Genomic DNA, 13698 nt, shown 5'->3' with positions numbered 1-13698 from the left:
CCACCTTGTGCCTCCTCCTGTGGCAGCCCTGGGGCAGCCCCAGCACCCTATGGTGCTGCAGAGCCCAGCGCTGGCATGGGGGTCCCTGCCCTGGCACCACCGGCGCTGCATCGCGCCCGACTTCAGAGCCGCGGCCAGCACCGAAGCAGCCGGGACAGCGCTGTGCTTGGGCATGTGGGAAAGGAAACCTGGGCTCAGTTCAGTTTCCATCTTGGCCAAATGTGATGCACAAAGGCAGGTCTGTGCCAGCAGCTGCTGATGCTCCGTCTCCGCCGGAGCCTCCAGCACACGACCAGCCCTATTCGGAGGCTGGGATTTTCCACAGTATCCCCAGACATAGCGACATGCTGCAGTGTCCTGGTACACTCGCAGCGGTTCCCGCTTCTGCTGCAGACACTCAACAGCAGCAGCGTGTGGCACGGCCGGCCAGGAGACACCGGGCAACCCTGGTGGAAACAAACAGCTCTAGGAAAAGCTGTCCTGAAGAAGTGGTGTCTGGCACCAAGGGGGTGCCAGCCCCACTGCGGGGTCCTGCTGCTGAGGTGACCCTGTTCCAAAGGGACCGCAAGGTGCCAGATCGGGGAGGGGACGCCAAGCCAGGGGGAGGGCTCCTTATTGCCACCTCCCCGCGGTACTGAGAGCCAAAAGGAGTTTGGCAGCAACATCTGCCACCAACAGCATCCTCCACCCACTGCCCCCCATGAGGAGTGCGGGCTGCACCGAGCTCCCCTGTCCCACCACAACTGCTCGCCCTCCAGCACCCAAGGGACCACGACAGACCCCAAGGCAGTGGCCCGTCCTGCACCCCTCAGTGCTCTGACCCCACGCTCCCCGCTTGCCTTCAGCTCCCCTTCCCCCGGGACTGCCGTGGCCCCAGTGCCCGGGGCAGGACGTGGGGCAGCGGTGCAAGGGCTGGGGGTCAAGCCCGTCCTCCCACAGCCCCTCGGGCAGCTGGGGGGAGAGGGGCCACACCAGGCACCCACGAGCACCGCACAACACCCTGGCGCAGGGCGAGGGATGCCCTGGGCAAGGTGATGGGCAACTCCAAAGGCCCCTGGGCTGGTCTGGCTCCACTGCGGCTCTGGCACTGCTCTCAGGCAGAGGTGACAAGGGAAGGGCACGGCCCGACGCTCTAGACTGGCGGTGCCCAACCAAGCAAACCACGTGAGGCAGGAGCCGGCTCCAGGATGAGGTAATCTGCCCGTCCTCCCCCGCGCTGGAGCCTGGCTCCGGGCAGGGTGACTCAAAGGCTCTCCTGGCCGGTGGCAGCGCCACAAGCCCTGGCACTGCCCGGAGCCAGCAGCCCGTGTCGCGGGAAGGTCCGGGCTGGCAGCCGCAGGGCAAGGAGAGAGACGCTGCTCTCCTGCAGGGAGAGCGCACGGAGCGACGCACTGGGCAGATACCCCAGCCCCGACCCTGCTGGCGCAGACCCTCTGCACTGCTGGCAGCGGCAGGAACCGGCTGTGTTTCCCCAGGATAAACACCTCGACCACGGGCGAACCGGGCACGGCTCCAGGAGCTGAGGAGCATTCGAGTCTCTCTCCCTCCTCCAGCCATCACCAACATCTGCCTGGCTGCAGAGATGCTCCTACAGCAGCGGGGAGCCCCGGCGGGACATCAGTACGGCAGGGCTGTACCAACCCACCAGCTGGCTCCAGCGTGGGGAACACGTCCCTGGCCACCACCGGCTGGTTTCCCTCACCCTGCTGCTCCAAGCCGCCCCAGCGGTGACGCCGTGCTGCAGCCCCGGCCAACGGCACCAGGGCTGTGCCAGGGCAGCCCCACGGTGCCTGGGCCCAAGAAGCCCCGGCCGGGGCCGCCCAGCCCTGCGGAGCCGCAGCCCCGGCAGAACCCCTCCGAAACTGAAGTCTCCTGGAATGAAAGTTTATTTATCTGTTTAATTAAGATGTGTTCACCAGGCGCACAGACCCCGTTCCATCTGTCTCACTTACAGCCGCGTCCCAGTAAAATTAAACCTAATAAATATCAGACGAGGGAAAGCAAAGGGCACATGTAAGATATATGATCAAAGGCAGAAGTTGCACAGGGCTGCAGTTCTAAGCACATCTTTCTCTCTGCCCTTCGGGGATGGGTTGGCGATGCGCTCCCATGCACAGGATGGGGCTGGCTTTCCTTCAAATCAGCACTATTTTCATTTTTTATTTATTTTAAATGAACCCTTGAGGGCTCCTTGGTTTTGTTTTCTGGAAGAGGGAGAACAACATGGCACTGGGACAGGAGCGGCCTTGGCCGCTGGTCCAGAGTCCAGCGAGACGCTGGGGCTGAGGGGCAGAGCCTGCGCTGCGGGGGCTGATGGGTGCAGGCGGTTCCTGCTGGGGAAAACGTGTTGCTTCGGGCAGCTCCCAGGCAGCCGGGATGTACTGGCCACGTGTGGTTGGGAGCTGGCCTGGTAGCAGAGAGCTACTGGGAGGTGCCTGAGGTGGCTGGTGCGGCGCTGCCAGCTCCTGCTGCCAGGGCAATGCCAGAACCGTTGGGCGCTCAGCTCCCCTCCGAGGCGTGCTCGCCTCCGCCGTTTGGAAACCTCACCCGACAGCAGCGAGGGCTCCAAGGTCTGCCCGGAGCCTGGGCCAGGGCGACAAGCGACGTGGCACGGCTGTGCCATGTCCCACGCATCCAAGTGCTGAGGGGCCCCTGCAGACATTGCACCGAGCCCCTGAGTGCACGTCAGACCTGCTGCCCCCAACGCCACATCCAGACCCCCGACCCATCCCCAACACAGGATGCCACGGGAAACTGCAGCCCCCAGCGCTGCAGCCCTCGCCGGGACGCTATCCCGCACCCACTCCCGGCAGAGGGTGATGGCGCAGTGGCCCACAGACCTGTTGTGGGGACACAAGGCACAAGCACGGGTGGGCTGCAAGCGTCTGGTGTCCAATGGGACCCTCGTGGCACCCCCCAGCATGCTCCTGTAGTGCAAAGCCGGGGCACGAGCCCGGACGCTGCCGCTCGGGAGAGCTGCCAAGAGGGGATGCGGGTCAGGCCGAGGTGCAGCCGCTGCAGCGAGGGCCGGCGAGCTCGGGTGCTCCCAGCCTCCACGGGGTCAGCCTGGGAGCGCAGCGCCAGCACCCCCACAGCACCCAGGGAGCGGGGCACCCGTCTAGTCCTCTCCTTCCACCCGCTCCAGAATGCCCCCAGGCCACGGCATTCATTAATTAGAAGCTCATTAGTAGTTAATCATAGATATAAAGCAATTAGATGGAGGCACTGATGGATCGGAGCTGCTGTGGAGCGAGGGGAAGGTCCCGCACCCCTGTTGCAGGGAGTGCCCTAATGCTGGACATGGACCAGGACAGCGAGAAGGGATCCACGGAGGTGACAGGCAAGAGCACCATGTGCCAGCGGGCTCTGCCCCACGGCAGAGAGGTTCCTCCCCACCGCCCTGGCCACCTCCACACCATCACTGTGCCGCTGCTCCCTCTGCCCGAGCTCGCCCCGGGCTCTCCCAGCCCCTCTGTGCAGGGGAAGCATCAGGATTTACTGGGACTGGATTGGGATGGGGATGCCTCTCCCAGAGCGTGACGGGCACCATGGAGCATGGGGCCAGAGGGGCTGCACAGGCGGGGCGTTCCCAGGCAGGGGTCCCCCAGCTGCGGGACCTGCCGGCATACAGCAGCCGGCACCAGTAACAGCACAAATCAAAGCGCTCCGTCCCGCTGCCGGCATCGCCAGCCCTGGCCGTGGTGCAGCTCCCGGCCTGGCCGGCTTGGCTCGCACCATCCCAGCATCCTGTGCTGCCCCGAGTCCCCACAGGCTCTCCCATCTCCGGAGAGCTGCGCAGCCGCCTACAGATTCCTGGTGCCTTGCTCCATCTCTCAAAGCCAGACGTGATTCAAACTAACGGCAGCCGTACCGGGACCTGATAGGGCTGTTACAGAGCAGCCCTGCCAGGGTGCAGGGACCCCCATGGAGTGCAGGTGGGATGTTGGGGAGGATGCCTCCGCTCCCTGGGGACGCCTGACCGAGCTTCCTCTGCACCCAGTTAAAATTCCTTTCCATCTTCCCCTCCTCCTTCCTCCTCCTCTGCCGGTGGCTCTTGGGGGTCACTGGAGCCCCCGCCTGCTCTGAACTCCCGAAGAAACTGAAGATGGCACTGAAAACCTCCGCTCAGCGCCTTCCCAGCACCCTGGCTGCTGCTGACCCAGATCCTGCCTCTGCCCCCGGCCGCCGCCTCCCTGCCTGCCGCAGCGGCCATGGGGTCACAGATCCCAGACAGGGGTGGTGACGTCAGCGCCCGGGTATGACCTCACCAGGTGAGGAGGGGACCGCGACCAACACACAGCAAGTATCTGAAACAGCAGCTGTGGCAGCCGGCAGGGGAGCAGAAACGCAGAGAAAGCCCATGAGAGTTTACTGGGATCCAGGGAAAAACCCCACCGCGCTGAAACCTCCCTCGCCCGCTGCGGGGGGACGGGACGGGGGCCTGGAGACGCTTCGACCTCCAGCCAGAGCTGCCAGCGCCGTGCAGAGCAGGAGAGCAGGTGGTCCTGCTGCCCCTCATGCCATCCCTCCTCTGCCCCTCAGCCAACACGGGAAGCACCTCAGGACCTTTGATGCCCTGCACAACACGAAGCCTGGGCTGCAGCTGCCCCGCGGGACATGCGAGCGGGGAAGCTGGTGTCCCCCCATCATCCGGCAGAAGCAAATGGTGCACAGGCACCTCCCAGCAGCCAGCCACGTCTGAGCTCTGGGCTCACGGCAGGACACGTGGCAGCTCCCGCAGGGACACGGTTTACACCCGAGTTTGGGTGAGACAAGCAGAAGATTGTCACCACAGCGGCGAGAGAGCCTGGCTTCTCGCCTTCCGTCAGCGCGGCCCTTCCTAAAGCCCTTTCGCTTGACAAAATATTTACATGAAATGGCAATTAGGCTCCCTAGATTTAATGAGAATTAACGTGCAGGCAGCAGAAGCGTGGCAGAACAGATGCTGCCGAGCACCTCAGGCTCACGGGCCGGGTGGGTAGCGCTGGCAGGGCCACGGCAGGTAAAATGGCTGCACCGTACTCGGCATGTTTCACTGGCGCTGCCGGGGCCAGAGCCACGGCCAGCCACGGCCACCGCAGGGCCCGGTGCAGGATGGAGGGAGACGCAGGAATGATGGAGGGTGATGCAACGAAGGAGCAACTGCAGACCTGGGGACCCAGAATGCAGCATTCCCAGAGCCCCCCCTTCCCCAAGATCAGACCCACTGCCCCACAAGGGGTTCCCAAGAAAACGCACCCCCCCGAGCTGGCACGATGCTGCATGCTGGCCTTACAGGGGGGCTTCGGCAGCTCCTCGTGGGGCATCAGCGCAAGGGGCAGGATGGGACGTTCAAGGCTGCCCCAGGGGGCTTAGGGCACCCCTAAGCAGGGGCAGGAGCTGGGGCATGCCTGGCACTGGGCACAGGGCGGCCCAGGCTGGGACACCACCAGGAGCAGCAGACAGGTGATGGGGGCAGAGGGGGAGCACCAGGCAGGAGGTGCCCTGGAAGCAGACACTCGGTCCTCATTATAAGGCTTTTTAAATGCACAGACAGGATATTAGCGTTTAAACAGGCTCTAGGACCCCAGGGCAAACTTTAAAAATCATAATATTTATAGAACCCTCCTTCCACTCGCCCCACATGCTCTTTATTTTGCCTGCAATTACTGCTAATTTGAAGACATTTTGCTTTGGCATCTCAGCCTGTTGCGGTGTCGATTACCAAGCCACCCGCTGCTGCCTGCCACTGCAGCGCTCCCCGCAGCGCTCCCGCCGGTGGCCGCGCTCCCGCCACACACGGAAACCAAAATCCCTCCGTTTCCTCCCACGCTCGCGACGGAGAGACGCCCGCGATGCCAAGAAACGATGCTCAGCCGCTCTGCCGGGAGCAAAGCTCTCGCCTGGCCTCTCTCCTGGCAGGGCTGGGGATGCCACTGTGCCCCGCACCATGCCGAGACTCAGCTGTCCCGGGCTTGCTGGCTACGTGCACCCCGCAGGATGGCGAAGGGAGACCCTCGAGCACCACCGCCCTGCCCACTGCCCCGGCCAGCAAACGCATTGCGGGGAGCTGCGCTTGGAGCTCCCACGGGGACAGGCACCCCGGCGCTGCCACCCTGTGCCCTGCACTGGCTGGAGCTCTGCAAAGCCACACGGCGCCTATGGAGCTGCAAGTGGAAACTCCAGAGCAGTTTGCTTGCATGGCCGTGGTGGCTCATTAAGTCCCTGGGCAGAATTAACGCCCTCCTGGCAGAGGAAGGCTCTGCGAGCCCCGATGGGCTCCTGACCGGCGGGGATCAGCGGCTGCACCAAGATCTCTCATGACAAAGCACCTTACGCCTGAAAGCTGCTTCCCTGAGAAACAATGAATTCGCATTATCCTCCTCCTCTTCCCCGTAAGCTCCTTTCCCCATATCCCCCTTCACCCGGCTCTGTTCGCTTTGCTGCTTGCTCCCAAATCCAGGGGAGTGCAGCTCCCCAGAGCATGTAATCCCCCAGGGGCTGCTGCGCACCCCCGGCAGCTCGGCCAGCTCCGGGGGAGCAGGAGGAGGAAGGAATGGGTGGAAGGAGCTGGTGCCACTGGCTTAAGACCCAGTTGGTGAGCTGGGATGCCATAGGGAGCCCCCCAGGACAGTGCGGAGCCTGATGCTTAGCACAGCTTCTGCACCTTTAGGGAGGATGTGCAGCCCTGCAGGAGGCTGCTGGCCCCCGTCCCCTTCCCCTCTGCTCACTGACCCAGGAGGGGAGCTCACACCCTCAGCATCCCGTCCCCGAGCAAAGTGCCTGGACTGACCCCATCACGTCCCCCTCCACCCTGCCCCTGCTCACAGCCCTTGGGATGGCTGGGGGAGTCCCAGCCGGTCCCCCGCCAGCCGGCCCCTGGGTGGCTCGACAGCTCTGCCAGCACAGGGAGAGCCTGAGCCCCTCACCTGGCTGTGCCCCCTGGCTCTGGGCTCCGTGGGGGACAAGCAGACAGAACTGCGCAGCCCTGTGGGCTCCAAACCGCTTGAACAGGGACTGCGGTGCTGCGGAGGGGCCTCAGGATCCCCAGGGGGATCTCGGCAGCCTTGGCCACCAACTTCAAGCTTGGGATACAAGCGCGGGGGCTGCCCTGCCAGTGGCCTCTAGAACCTGCACCCGTGTGGGACAGACCCCCAGGCGAGCGGGGCTGGCTGCTGCCCCGCACAGACCCACTGCCTGAATGCCCTGCTGCCACCATGGACCCACGTCCCCTCCTAGCACAGCCCCCTAGGCAGGCTCCGGAGCACACTGCTCACCAACCCAGCACAGTCGAGAGGGGATGAGGTGGGGGGGGTGTGGTTTTGGGTGGCCTCCAGCCACCCTGGGCACACGAGGGGGCTGCTGCCTGCGGCCAGCACCGTGTGGAGCTCAGAGGGAGCAGAGGGGAGGCAGGACGGCGGTTGGGGGTGTCCCCAGGCAGGGATGAGCCTGCAGTGCCCAGGCAGGGACCACCGCCTGCCTTCACTGCTGCCCCGTCCCTCCCCGATGCCAGGCCTGCCTCCAGCATCACAGTCCGTCCCTGCAAGCCGTAGGGCAGCGAGCACCTCGCCGGCGGAGGAAAAATCTCCGTGGCCAGCGGCTCAGTCGGGAAGCAACAACGGCAAGAAATGACCCCGACCCCGAGAAAAACCCCGGCAGAGAGGGAGGGGAAATGCCCACCCTTGGTGGCAGTACCTACCCAAAAATACATCATCATGTCGGCAGCGGAGTGCTGAGGAGCTCCACAGGATCGGCGGGAGGGTGGTGGGCTGCTCACCGATGCCGGCTGGGCTGGGCACCGCTCCTCCTCGGTGGGCTCCTTCCCCCTGGGTGCTCGCTGCCCGGCTCCAGTGCCAAGGGCCGGCGTGGCCGGGGGCCCTATGTGCTCACCTCCCTTCCCGGCGTGGTGGGATCGCTCGCCGCGGGCCGCTGCACGCTTCAGAGCCAGCTGCCAGCACCCAACATGCTGCTGCTGGGTGGGCTGGAGAGCAGGGGCTGGAGGACGGAGGCAGGGGCAGCCCCGGGGGTGCAGCAGGGCAGGGGCTTATTCACCCCGGGGAAAAAAAAAACGGGAGAGGGAGGAATAAAAATGAAATCCTCTCTGGCGTCTTTCAGAGCGAAGGGAAGGGCGAGCGCGCCAGGGGAGCTGACCGGCTCCCAGCCGGGGTGCCCATGCGGGGGTCCAGGGCCAGGCGGCCGGGGTGGGTGTTGGGGGCAGTGGCCGCGGCGGCGTGTGCGCTCGCCGGTGCAGCGTGGGCTCCCGCGCTGACACTCGGAGGAGCCGATGTCCTGCCTCAGCATTTTTCAAGCTACCCTGTCAATAAGGGAATCGGCCGCTCTCGCAGTTAACCTGCGCGGTGCCAGTCGGCTCCCGGCACCCCCCGGCACGGCCGCCCGCTCCCCATCTCTGCTCCCGGCAGGCAGGGCTGCTCGGCTGGGGTCCGGCAGGCCCTGCTGGGACGGGCTGTCTTGGGGGGCCCAGCATCGCCCGCTTTGCAGGATGCGGCCGACCTGTGGCCCAAGGTAGGGGGCAGAGCCAAGCTGTGGCCTGGCAGGGGGGGGCAGAGCCAGCAGCCCCCAGTCCCCATGGGCGGGAGCAATGGGCTCGGTCCATGCACAAGCCAGCTGCCCTGCAGCCCGGGATGTGGCCACCACGGTCTGCACCAGAAGTCCCCACCGACACCGGCGCAGCAGCCGTCCCTCGAGCCCCAGCATCGCACCCCAGCAGACCCCGGGGACAGAGGCTGGACAGAGACCCCGTCCCACACGGGAGAGCTGCGGGACCTGCCAGGATCCCACACGGGAGGCAGAGGAGAGCTGGCGGCAGGGTGGACCACAGGGACAAGTCCTGCTGGGGCTCTTGGGGCAAGCTGGACTTTGCCCACGACTCCCAGCCACCTCCGGCACGTGCCATGGGCACAGCGGCTCGGCTCAGGGCAGTGCTGCTCGTCAGGCACTAAATCTCCCGTCCTCGCGGGGCACCGCTCGGCACAGGAGAGCGAGGGGACCGTGTGCGCTGAACCAGGCGCGGGAGCAAGGGAATAAATAAGAATAAGGGAAGGCACAGGAGCGAGAGGGGTGGCAGATCGGTCTCTGGGGCCCAGCTGGCTCTGACATCTCCAGCCCCATAATCATATTCAAAGCAGAGCCGGGCTGAGGCATTTCTCCTCCAGCACAGCAATAAAAGAAAGCAACACTCTCAATAATTCAGCACGGGGAGAGGGTGATAAAGCAGAGGAGCCACCACTGCAGGCAGCTGGGGTGGGGGCTTCCCACTTGCTCTTATATCTTGCTGATCAAAACCCTCTCCTCTTTCTCTGTGCCCTGCAAACAGCCCCAGCCATGGACTGGTGCCCCAAGCCTGCTGGACCCCCATGCTGCTGCATGGGATGGAGACCTGGGGCAGAGGGGCCCAATGCAGCAGAATAAAACCCCTCCATCACCACACAAGCCGAAACCTGGGAGGGGGGGTGTCATTGCGCAGGGGGGCAGCACCATCCTGGAGCCAGGGCAGGGTCGGCAGCAGTAGCGCTTCCTCAGCTCAGCTCCCTGGCCCAGGTCTCTTCCCAGCGCTGTTTCACCTTCTCCCACTTCAGCATCCCCAGCCCCCCCCCGACACCTCCACGCACGCCCCGAGGCACCTTAGCAAACACTGCCCGGTCCCCTGCAGCCACGTCCCAACTCTCCCATCCAGACTGGGTGCCAGGGCGGCTCAGCCGCAGGACACTGACCCTGCTGCTGCCTCCCCTCCGCTGCGGGGCACGTCCCCTCTCCAGACACAACCGTGTGGCCATGGACCGACCCAAGTGCCACCCGTCCCCTGCACGCAGCTGGACACCAGGATGGAGCGAAGCCCTCGCTTCGGCACAGGGAGCGAGTTGCAAAGACGTCGGTACAGCCATGAACGCCAAGCCTGGGCCCAGAGGGAGCTCCCTGCCCGCCCTGTTGCCCAGCCCCAGCCACCAGCCATACCCTGCCCGTGCTGCACCAGGGCTGCTGGGTTTCACCGAACAGCCCGGCACGGAGCCAGCTGAAGCTCAGACTCTCACTCCCACACAGAAGCAGATCCCCTGTGCCACAGCAGTCCTGGCACCCTGTGCCCTGGCCCCGCAGCCTACGCCGCTGCTGCTGACCGGCTCGTGTTCCCCCCAGGCTCACACCCGCAGCCCAGCCTTTGTCCTGTTAATCCTGGATCCCGCCTCATGCTGCCTGCGAGCCCAGCTCCCACCCCAGCCTTCCCACTCCTTCTAGCAGCTCCTTTTCCACATTTCTCGTGGCACCTTGGGACCCTTCTGGTCCACAACCCCCTCCCAGTGGGTCACATTTGCCCTTGTTCTGCCGATGACAGAGATGAGAGTGCTCCCCCCTGCCTCTTTCCTCCATCCTTGCACGGTGACAGCTCCCCAGTGCCCAACACCGCTGCCTCGGCCACCGCCAGTCCCATTGCTGCACAGGCACCTCTGGACCAGCACCGGGGCATGGAAGGATGGACGCATCAGCCTCCCCAGCCCCTTGTCTCATCCTTGCTCCTCTGCTTTACTGGCTCAGACTGGAGGAGAGCACAGGTTTGTGCTGTACTCAGCAGGACGGACCTTCAGGGGGACCTGGTCCCCCCACCCTGAGATGGGACCAGTCTGCTGCTGTGAAGCCCAGCAACGTAAGGTTATGATGGGAAGGAGCCAACCCCGTCTGCCCAGTGGGCACTGGGCTGGCAGGGGGCACCCGGCTTGGTGTCCCCTCCTTTCGCATGCACGAGACATAGCCTGCTCAAGCTGGGTCTCACTGCAGGGGACACCGTGCGCTGGTGTGACACCTCACGGCACAGCCTGCAGGACCTCGGCGGCAAACACCCCCTGCGGTGTGGGCCAGGACCCAGGGCTGGGGGCTGGTGCCACCCTGGTTAAGGGCAGGGTCCCCTCAACAGGCTTCCCCAGGGACTGCTCCCGGGAGCCGCACAGAGCACAGACAGACAGACAGCAACGCCAGCACACACGGACAGCTCACAGACACCGCGGCCCTCAGCCCTCCTCACCCGGGACTCACACCACTCACGTCACGCCTGCGCGGGGGCTCAGCGCCCAGTGGGTGCCGGGGGCTGCTGGCGGAGAGGAGTGGGCAGCCTTCCTCCCGGCCCTCCCTGCGCATGGCTCTGCGCTTGCCTGCCCGTCCCTGCTGGACCCCGGAGCCACGGGCAGAGGGTGCTGCCCCGTCCCACCCAGCCCCGTGCAGCAGCACCCATCGCCTGCCCCTCAACATGCAGCTTTTCACATGCAGCTTTTAGCGTGGAGCCGAGGGGGCCCAGGAGCCGCCGCCCCAGCCCCAGAGCAGCCCCTCGCCTGTCAGAAACCAACGCCTCCTTACCTTTTATTCAGCCCAGCTCCTCCGGCGGTGCTCGCGCTGGGCTCTCTAAGAAAAGACAAGAAAGAGGAGGAAGAATTAAAATCAATGATCATCATCGCTAACCTGCTTACAGTCAATGCCATTTGCTCATTGACTGGCAAAACGTTCGAACACGAGCATGAACGGGAGCGTTATCTCCCCGGGCGCGCTGGGAAACCTGCCCTGGTTAGGAGGTGGCAGCCAGGATGGGGGCTCAGCCTGGGGCGGCCGAGCCCCAGCACCCAGCAGCAGCAGCGCCTGCCTGCACTTTGCACGGGGCAACGGGAGTGAGACCCCTGCCTGCAGCTCTGCCAGCGCACCCCCAACCCAACCTAGCTCCTACGGACCACGGGCCCCTTCCTCACCTTCCCCAGGACTCTGCAAGCACAGCCCCAGCCCCATGCACAGCCCGCGGCTCAGGGGCTTGGATCGGACACAGCCGTTGCCAAAGCGCTGGACACACAGCCAGTTCGGCGTGCCCCAAGCCCTCGGCCCACCCCGGCTCCCTGCAGACACCCAAGGATGCTCCTGTGTTTCTGCCCCCCGCTCCACGGCGCGGTGCCACGCTCCTGCAAGGAGCAAGCCCTGCAGCACACGGCTCTCTCACTGCCATGCGGGCTCCGGGCACTTCTTGGAGAATATCGCCAAATTTCAAAGAAAACTTCCTGAAAGCTGCACTTCAACTAATTGGCTTTTGCAACATTGCCAACGCAAATGTTCATAAATCATGTCAGACCCTCAAAAATAATGAGAACAGCTTATACATCACGAGAGTTTTTTAAAAGGAGTAAATGAGGGCTGTTCCTGTTTGTTAGCTGCTTCTTTGGGGACCTGGAGGTGTCAAGTCCCGCAGCCTCTCCCCACCTGCCCAGGCGGGCAGCGGCAGCTCTCCTTTGGAACGCCGGAGCTGCGATGCTCCTCTGATCCTCCTCCAATTCCCTGCCCCAGAAGGCAGCACCCTAAGATGAGGCAGCCCTGGGTGCAGGAACCCTGCGCCCGGGGCCGGGCGAGCTGATGCTGCTCCAAACCCACAGCCGGATCCCTGCGAGAGCGTGGCCCACGGCCGGGCTGGAGGCGCAGCCGCACGCGGCGATGGCTCCGGAAGAGCGGAGCCGGTTCCCAGGCACTTCTGTTAGCAAACACCGCTCTCAGCCGCGCAGCAGGATAATCAATTATGGTAATTCCTGCCTCAATGAATCAGATTCATGGAGGAGCACAGCTCATTAGGCTGGTGCTGACTTCCATTAGCGCTCTTATGATAAAAACCCTCCAGAAAGCTCTCGCCCAGCCAGACATGCTTTCCAGGCTCGGGGGTCTCCCCTCCCCGGCCCCCCAGGCCAGGGCAGACTCCACTGTGGGACACAGATGCCCTAAAAAGTTGGTTGGAAACTCCCTGGTCGCCAGCAGCAAGGGGACACCCTGGCACAGCCATGGGCCTGGCAGAGCCTCCTGCCTCGCAGCAACCGCTCCCGAGGTCTTCCTCAGCTTCGCCACAAAGGCGCTCCCCAGGATCCCCGGCTGGGGAAGGCAGGAGGCTGTGAAGCGGGGGCAGTGAGAGCTCCAGTGTGTGCTGCAGCAGGTTTGGGCGTGCTGGGAACCCAGACAGCCTGTTTGGCGATGAATAATTGAAGGATGCTCGCTCTCCTCGGGGAGGTACAGCGATGGGTAAAATCTCATTTCCCAAACACATTTCCCAAGGAAGGCGCCTTCTGAGAAACTCCTCACTGCAGCTTGGGACCCCGGCAGCCGGGATGCGCCACGCTCGCCTGCGCGGCCGGGGAGCTCGCCGAGCCCAGCATCAGCCCAGGCAAAAGTCTCAGGTGGTCCTGGGCGCCACAGGGACTGGGTTGCTCAGCCAAAACCTCCCTGTCCTGCCCACCAAAGGAGGAGAAGCCCTGGCAGAGCATTGATGGGAGGCAGCCTAGGAGCAGCTCAGAGCTCTGGGCAACCAGGGTCCGCATTACTGGGCGGGATCTTGCCCCGTCCCTGCTTTTCTGGCAAAGCTCCGGGCTGACTGGCTCCGGCTGGAGCCCCGCGCAGCCTCGCAGGCAGCTGTATCCCGAAGAGGCGAGCCCGGCGCAGGCCAGCTCACGAGCAACACCCAACCCAGCTAAAACCACCCGGATCTGAAGCAGAGTGTCCGCACGGGGCCCCCTGGAAATGCAACCCATGTCGCCCAGCCAGGCAGCTGCACGGGGCCCCTCGGATGCTGCACCCCAACAACCCCCATCCCCCCCCGGCAGCTGCACGGGGCCCCTCGGATGCTGCACCCCAACAACCCCCATCCCCACCTTGCACCCCTGGGGCAAACCCTGTGGCAGGCCTGGGCCAGCCGCCCTG

Source organism: Leptosomus discolor, chromosome 15 (genome assembly GCF_034619465.1).
Source record: "Leptosomus discolor isolate bLepDis1 chromosome 15, bLepDis1.hap2, whole genome shotgun sequence".
NCBI classification, from domain to species: domain Eukaryota; kingdom Metazoa; phylum Chordata; class Aves; order Leptosomiformes; family Leptosomidae; genus Leptosomus; species Leptosomus discolor.
Note: the sequence above shows the minus strand (reverse complement) of the source record.